The sequence below is a fragment of the Brassica rapa genome, chromosome A01 (assembly GCF_000309985.2).
Source record: "Brassica rapa cultivar Chiifu-401-42 chromosome A01, CAAS_Brap_v3.01, whole genome shotgun sequence".
NCBI lineage: Eukaryota > Viridiplantae > Streptophyta > Magnoliopsida > Brassicales > Brassicaceae > Brassica > Brassica rapa.
The window spans coordinates 13,769,997-13,779,106 of NC_024795.2; the positions used below are offsets into that span (position 1 = coordinate 13,769,997).

At 32.0% G+C, this 9,110-nt stretch overlaps 1 pseudogene; it reads right to left on the bottom strand.

Moving 5' to 3' along the window:
• Positions 1-2,259: 2,259 nt before the first annotated feature.
• On the bottom strand, positions 2,260-8,157 carry LOC103875087 (annotated as a pseudogene).
• Positions 8,158-9,110: the final 953 nt, after the last annotated feature.

Sequence of the window (9,110 nt, forward strand, 5' to 3'; positions counted from 1 at the left end):
AAAGCAACTAAATTGTGTATAATCTCAAATTTTGTAATTTTTTTTTTAATTTTAAATATTAAGTTTAGTTTGTTTCCTGAAATAGAAACAAAATTTATTTTGTCACCTTCAATTATTTTTTTAAAATTTCTCCCTATTTATTTACCTTGTTTCCAAAATCGTAAAATAAAATCAGAATTTGTAAAGATTTTTTCCTTAGATTTTAGATATTTTTAAAATTTTGTTTATAACTTATTATTATTTTTAATAATCTTATATATTAAAACAGAAGTCACAACCTTGATTCATGTGTGATTTTTTTAAGAAATTGACTTAGTGGACCATCACTAGAAATCAGTTATCATTTATTCATTTATTACTACTAATATGGCTTATTATATCATTCTCTAAAATTCTGTTACATGCCTACAATTTTGGTTTGGTTTATAAACCAATATTTGCTTCCTTATTTATTGTAATTGTAAATCATTATCAAACCAATGCATCAACGTCGTTTTTACTCAACCGTAAATATAAATCATTAACAAACAGTCCTTAGACTAAAACATTAACGTATAGTTCTAGAATTGTAAATGTGAGTTGTTTGTTATTTAAAAATGCATTAAAACCTCTTTTATATTCACTTACACGTTATATAATATATGATCAAGTGATGATCCACCTCTTACACACCCCCTTGAAGCATTTCACTTGTAAAGAAACATTAAACCGGCGGTTTTAATTTTCAACTTCTTACACATTATATACATAGATGATCACATATTCATCACATTGATCAGGTAAATAACACAAAATACTTATTATACTAAATATTTATATAAAAATAAATGAAAACAAAAACTTTACGCAGGTCGAGATGTAGATCTTTCTCTGACTATGGTCGTTTCACACTGATCCGGTAAATAAAACAAATAATTATATGTGTAATATTTTTGAATATGACAATAAAACAATATTTTACTAATATATATATATATATAGTTACAATTTTAATAATGAAATAATAATCCGAAAATATATATATAGAAGAAGATACAAATGCATGTGAAATTTTGAAACAATTTATTCAATAAAAAATATACCGTATACTTATCATATTTTAAAAATTGATAGACATATACATATATATATATATTATAATATTTACTAATTTAGAATTGAAAACAAAATGTTTATATAAAAATAAATGAAAACAAAAACCCGCGCGGTTGCGCGGGTCGAGATCTAGTTTGGATATTAAAATGGACACATTTTTAAAATTTCTATTAAAATGATTAAAATAATTACTTTGGGTATTATACTGGGTACTAAAAAATTTGGGTATTAAAAAGTTTAGCGAAATTATTTTTATGGAATTTTGCCCTATATATATGCTCACCTTGAATGAAGCTACAACATACATATTACGGTTTAACATTCTATATTCATAGATGATGATGCTTTTATACTAGGAGGTCTGAGTTTCGAATATCAGCAAAGGCGAATTCTGCAGATTTATTGAGAAAAACATAAAAGAGATCTTCAGCATGGCGCAAAAAATACTGTTGGGCATGGATCTGATAAGACGGCTCAGGATGATTCAGTGAGGCATGAATCTTCGTAAGGCAGGTAGAATTGTCGGCTGTAGAATCGTCTTGTAATATTTTTTCATAGTTTGTAATAGCATAATTAACCATAGACAAAGAAAAAGGTCACGATACTATCCTTCTTTATTTTCATAACTTGATTATATCGGACATATTGGGTTACCATATTTATATTAATACTAGGATTTGGCCCGTCCTACGGGCGGGTTTGTAACAAAAAAATACCTAAATATAACTTACTTAAACGTAAGGTGATATTAATTTTTATTGTGTATGTTTTGTTATTCTTATCATATATTATGTTTATCTTAATATTAACATGTTCATGAATACATAATAATTTTACATTATGCTTCAAGTTCAAAAAAAAAATTTACATAATGCTTAGCGCGGGAATATTATATTTGTTGTGTAACATTTTATATTTTTTTAAAAATTTAATTTTATTATCTATCTCAGCTGTATTTTCTATTGAAATACATTATTTGCGTGAGATTATTTGTGTATTATTATATGTTTTACTTAATTGTATATAAAAGTTTCAAGTTTGATGGTCTAGAACAATTATATTTGTTTTTTTAAGGCTTATATTGTTTCATATCGCCTGAGCTATATTGGCAGTACGTATTGGGTTTTAGTGTGTTTGTTTGAATTGTCAACGGACCATGAGGGATTTTGTGTAAGAAATATAGTAGCAGATGCGTAAACATATATGAGAGGATTGTGATACAGTCGTAAAGAAAAGAAAAATAATACGCCATAGCGATGCTGCGTGAGATTATGTTACCAACAGAGGTTGTGAATATTCTTATATTACTTTGAATGCAATTTTGAGTGATGACTTGTTCTTGTTGGTTAGGTGGGTCAACTCCCACCGCTGAAAAAGAAAAGAAGTTAACAATAATGGGAAGTTTTGAGTGGTTTCTCAGGAGATAGGTGTAAGGATTGTTTAGAAAAGACTACGTACCTTGGTTTATTCTGTGATGCTGTCTTTTACGCCGATGTTCTTTCCTAATTGAGGCATACACAGAGAAAAAAGTTCACTGTTGTGTGGATGCCAATCTATATCTTTTCCCCATCTCTTCTAATCTAATCCTACCAGATTAGCCATCTTAAACATGGTAGCTGAAGACCTGCTTATAATCGTTTCATTTAGATAGTCAAAATTTCATCAAAGTAAAAGTCAAAAAAATATAACGGTTCATGAGATTCATAATTTGTCCATAGTGAACCTTGTACAAACATACATTTTACAAACACTATCAGCCAAATATTCTATAGAAATTTGATGGTACATATAAGCAATTTTAGATTTCATGGACTTATATTGGGATAAATGAAGATGGTGCCAAATAAAATTCCATATTAACTTGCTACAGTTTTAAAATCAAGGAGCTCTATAAGCCAATAACTATCATACGTAATCTAAGGCAGACATACCTTCAGACTGAAGCTTCAAATAAATGAACCACTCCATCCAATGCACGGAAGAATAACCAAAAACCAAGACAAAGAAAAGAAGAAGATTAAAGTGAGTAAAAGGTATATTAGATGAGCTAATTTTGTCCACTGTGCTTTCTTATGCATATAATTAACTTTTTAAGTAATTCAGACCAACACTTGGTAGAACACGACACGACATCAACTCATCATCTCCATTGAGCTTTGAAAAACAAAAAAAAAAAGCAATAGGTTCAGACGCAGTGAGATGCTGATATGTGGAAGATCGACCAAAAGAGCCAGATTTTATATTGGGCTTTACCTGTTGCGGTTGTCTAGAATCGGTCAATCACCATACCTTGTGAAAACAAAAAACACAAACCAAGACTAAAGCTTGTTAAGAAAGAACATGCGTTGAAATTAGTCGAAATCAATCTATCACTGGATTGTGAAGCAGAGCGTCTTTCTCCGGTATTGTTGTCTCCTATTTCCGATTTTAAATCATGTTCACATCTCTAAAACATATGAAATTGAGGTTACGATGTTTCTGAGGGATTTGTTCATCTGTGATCATGAGTCTCCGTGGTCGACGACTAAGAGGAGCTCGACGGACTTTCGAGTGATGCTGGAGAAACACCGAACCGTTTCGACAAAAGTGCGACCAGATGGAATCAGCATCATTGTCTTTCCGGGGAGCTTGACGGAAATATATGTGGAGGAGACTCACTGTGAGTCTATATATATAGAATGATGGTGGTGTAGAATCAGTATAATCATCACATAGATTCAGGGGGTTACAGTAGAAACGAAGAGGTAGATCGAAATTTTAATGTGGGAGTTGTGGACTAATGAAGAGATAACCCAAATTAAATGACGGATTAAAAAATTTGCGAAACGTTACGGTTATCAAAGGGCGTCGTCTTTAGTCGGAGCTTGGTTTCGTCTGTAAAGAATCAGCCACAAGAAAAAGAAGGAAGAAGAACCCACTACATATGGGCTTCAAATAAGAAGCAGGCTCAATTTTAAAAAAGATAAGCGAAGCCCAATTAGAGAAAACATCACTTCACCGTAACAAACATCATGCGCGTGAGCGTAAAATTTTTTTAAAAGAAATAAACGCGTGAGAAACACCGATACACTACCGAGCCACCACATGTCCAAAAACGCTCCATCCTCTTTGATAACGTGGACACCTGAGAATAGAGCACAAGGCAACTCTTTGGTATTCCGGCGCTACGCGCCGGGTTTATATGTTTTATGTTCTAATGAGTTCAATATTGTTTTTGTATCCATTTGTTAGTGGTTAATGATAGTAGTATATTACTTTGTTTTGAAGTTTAAGTTTAAGAGAAATATTGTAAGTGGTTTTCTGATCGATTCAATAAAAATAGAATAAATGTGTTTGTTTTGTGATTATCTTGTTTGAATGAAATTAATAAATTATTTTATCCTCTTAAAATAATAACAATCGTCGCATGTTTTGTCAATGTCATGGATGTGGCAATCTATTAGGGATTCCACTTTAGATGTATTGATTAATTATTGTCTTTATTTTGAATCCAGTAACTGATTTTTTTAATCATGGTCCAACATTGATCGGACCTGAATTAACTATTTTATGAGAATAGCTAAATTGTCTAAGGTGTGCATTTCTGGTATTTTGCAAATCGTAGTTGGTAAGTCGGATATAGTAGCGCTGGAGAGGGGTTCATTAAGTATTTTGTTTAACATTTGTTTTTATTTTGAATCATTTCATAATATATTAGGTGTGAATCATTATTTCTTACTATTCTTATATGATTGTTGAGGTTGTTTTACTGGAGTATGATATGTTTTTTCTTTTGGCGGTTTAGATTTTTACATCTACTGATTTTATTTTAAGTCATATATTGTTATAAATGTTCTTATGCATTTTTCATATTATTTTGTATTGTGTCTTCCGTTTGGACAATGCCATTAAACAATTTTTATTTTAATATCAATATTAGATTTATGTTCGAGGCTTTTTGGAATTAATGAGATAACCTTTTTAAGAATCAGTTTTATTTTGTTTTATTTTTATATTTTGTTCTCATCCTATTGTTTTTTCTATTTTTAGGTTATGGTTTTGCATCAATATCTTGTTAATTTTAGTTAACATGAGTTTAGCAATTAAAAGAGAAAAAATGTTAAATTCACTCTTTTGTTTTTTAGTTGATCTTGGTTTGATGAAACTTGAAAAATAAATATTATGAATGGATTTATAATGAAGTTTAAATGGTTTAAGGGGTGGCCTCTTATTTGTTGACTGGGTGCAACAATGGATGTTGCAGGTTGAACAGAAACAAATCAGTTTATTTTGTTTTGTGCGTAAACATTTTAGTTACAATGAAAGTAGACTGGGTAGTAATGTGACTGCTAACCGCCTATGTTTGTTTCCCGCTTCAAAGAACCTGTTGAAAGAGTAAGACGCAGTGATTAGTTCCTGTTTTCTTTGCCAACTGCTAGAAAAAAACTGAGAGTTCATATTAACTGGCTACGACGCTACGTTAGTGTGATAAGCCCAGTAAAGAAGTACAGCAAATAAACATGTTACGACGGCCTAAATCATTACATTGTGACCATAAAGAAACTCGTTATGACCTAAATTACCAATTTAATTGTTTATTAAATTGTTATAAAAACATAAATCTGAATATGGGCTTCAGTCTTTTCTTTTCTCCAACTTAAAAGATGCTTTTAAAGTAAATAAATAAACCAAAGTTATCAGAAAAGAAACGAAATTGTGTTTTTAAAAAAGTTGCTAAACGACAACATTAATGACTCGAACTAAAAACTGCAAACGTGTATGGACAATTTGTTGGGTGCTCATACTCTCCATAGTTGTAGTGTTTAGGTGGTGCAAGCCTTCTTACAACTTGGACTCTCTCATCATTTGTTGTAGCATCAACGGCGGAAACAACTAAATGACTTTGCGGAGGCTGCGGTTCTAGGAGTACTGGAGGAGCATCCAGTGGCGGACCCAGGAATTTTTTTAACATGTGTCAGTATATAATTAAAAAAAAATATTCAAAAAGACAAAACAAATATTTTATAAAAGTACTCTGCGATCTTTCATATCCTGAAATCTTTTCATCACAGTCACATTCGTTATTTTTTCAAATACATCTTTCTCGATAAAACAAATTAAGCAATCATCCAGAAACTGATCTCCAATCCGATTTCGTCGATCTGTCTTCACGATCTTCATGGCTGAAAAACTCCACTCAACAGTTAAAGTGGCAACCGGCAAAATCAAAATCAACTTCAGAAGCCTATAAACCAAAGGGAATGACAAATGTTTCCGTGTTTCCACCAAAGTACGAGCAAGTTCTCCAAGATCTTCTAAATGAGTAAACCTTTCATCATCACTTCGAATGTTATCAATATAGACATCTAACTGTTGATCAAGAGATATGCACTCTCCCTGACTAAAGTAAGATGGGTAGAAAGTCGATAATTTCATCAGTTTTGAATGGTCAAACTGAGAGAACAAATCGATGGGAGATAATGAAGCAGCACAAATAAGTAGTTCAGTATTCACCTCATTAAAGCGGTCGTTGAATTCTTGAAGCTGCAAATCCAAAATTGCATATAAGCAATTAACCTTATAGTGATGTTCATTTGTCACTCCTGTTTTTTTCCTTCGCCTCCTTGTGTCAAGGAAATCTTCCTTCATATCAGCTCTTCAATACCATGCTTCTTAGAGAAAGAAGAAACTTTAAGCATAAGAGCATTCCATCCATCATCTCTAAACTTCTGCAACTGTCTTTTTGTTGATGCTACTAAGGACATTACGTTCAAAATATCTTGATCTCTGTTTTGAAGGGCCAATGACAAACTATTTGTGACTCCTAAAAGGTGAACCATCACTTGCAAATATAACACAAAATCAAAGCTATCCACATAACTGAGGAGACCATATGCTTGACGTCTTTTTGAGTCATCTGCGCCATCCTTCTCAACACATGCAAGCACTTTAACGATAGAAGAAAAACACTCAACCACACGCAGCAAAGTTCTATAGTGAGAGCCCCAACGAGTCATCCCTGGTCTTTGAACAGAAACATCTTGATTTAACCCTTTTTTTTCCAGTTTTGCGTTCTCCATCATTAACTTCTTTCTCAATCGTTTCTTTGTGATTCTCTCTGAACGCATCTTTCCTCTTACATGAAGCTCCCACCAAATTCAGTAGCAGAGAAATCATATCAAAGAAGTTTCCAACATCAAAATGCTTTTTGGCAACTGCCACAACAACTAACTGAAGCTGATGAGCAAAGCAATGAACATAATATGCTGATGTGCTTTCCTTTGAGATTAATGACCTTAGCCCATTGAACTCACCCTTCATGTTACTTGCACCATCATAACCTTGCCCTCTCACCTTTGTAATGCTTAATCCATACTTAGCAAACAAAGAATCAATTGCAGATTTCAAAGATGATGAAGATGTATCACTTACATGAGTAAGACTTATGAATCTCTCTTTGACTATCCCACTCTTGTCCACATACCGAAACACAACTGCCATTTGTTCTTTATAAGAAACATCAGCAGACTCATCCACCAACAAACCAAATACATCATGATCAATTTCATCAATAATGCTTTTGATTAGCTCTTCTGAAAAACACTGGACAATATCTTTCTGAATCTTTGGAGAAGTCATCTGATTGTTTCCAGGAGCATTTCTTAAAACAACCTTACTCAGATCTTCATTTTGCTCGGCAGTGTATTTCAAGAGTTCAACAAAGTTACCATTATTAGCAGTTTCGTCTTTCTCTTCATTCCCACGAAAAGGTAACCCTTGGCGCAACAAGAATCTTGAAGCATCAATAGAAGCATTTAATCGAATGCGATACTCATTTTTCGTGATATTATCTTGTTTATGCAAAGCATGCTTGATAGACTGACCTTGCTTCATCAAGTTTTCACACTTCATTGCTGCATTGTTGTGAAAATTGTTAACAGCTCCTACATGCTCTGAAATATTTTTAGCTTTAAAATCGGGAAGGAGGACTGGAAGCTTTAGTTTGAAGAGGATTTGTGAGATTGGGAGATGCAGAAACTGTGAGTTTGCAGCAAGAAGCCGATAAAATACATCGTAGACTCTTTACAGAGAAGGTGGAACATCTCAACTAAAGAATACTTATTGAGTGGAAGTGTTTGTCTTGTTATTTAAGATGAGTTACACCGTAGAAGGGATGAGAAAGGAAGGAGAGCCGTCGACGGTTATACGCAACGGTATCGTCCCTTAGGGTTGTGACTGTGGGCCTCCGGCGAGCTTACTTATTGAGCTAATGGGTCAAATAAAATCATAAAGCCTAGATAAATAAAACAGATTTGTTAGCCCACAAAATAAATAGACGACATTACGTGCTTAATCAGGAAGTGACAAGTGTCACAAAATGCCCTATGCAATATGATGAGGTGGAAGGCTAAGGTGAGAGAAAACCCCAAATTATTATTATAGATAGATAAGATAGATTTGTACATCACGCTAAAATGTTTACCATAATACATGCCTTGAATGCTATACAAAACCGACTATAGAAAGAAGATTACGAATTTTAATATCGTTATATATCATCGAAGGACCCTATCGTTAAATATTAATAACGTTCAATTTAGTAGCCAAAAACATAATTCAAATACATATTTTTGTGAATAAAATAATAACTTATATCAAAATAATAATAATAATAATATATTACATTTATTGTCACTTATTTTTTCACTCCATATAATTGTTTAACTAAATATAAAACTCTTTCTATTTCACTTAACTAGGTGTTTGCCCGCAATTTTGTGGGTAGTTATATTATATAAAAAATATATATTATCTTTACACTCTTATAGTTTTTGAATAATAATTGTAAATTTTAAATTTTAAATATTTGGATGATAAAAAAATTCAGTATATATTTTTAGAAGATATGTGAGATTTAAAATTGTTCAAAAACATAAACCTTAGTCATTAAAAATCTTTGTTTTAAAGAAAAAAAATATTATAATTAATTCAGATAATTGGTTGTAGAATTACTTTATATTTTAGTTTAACACATG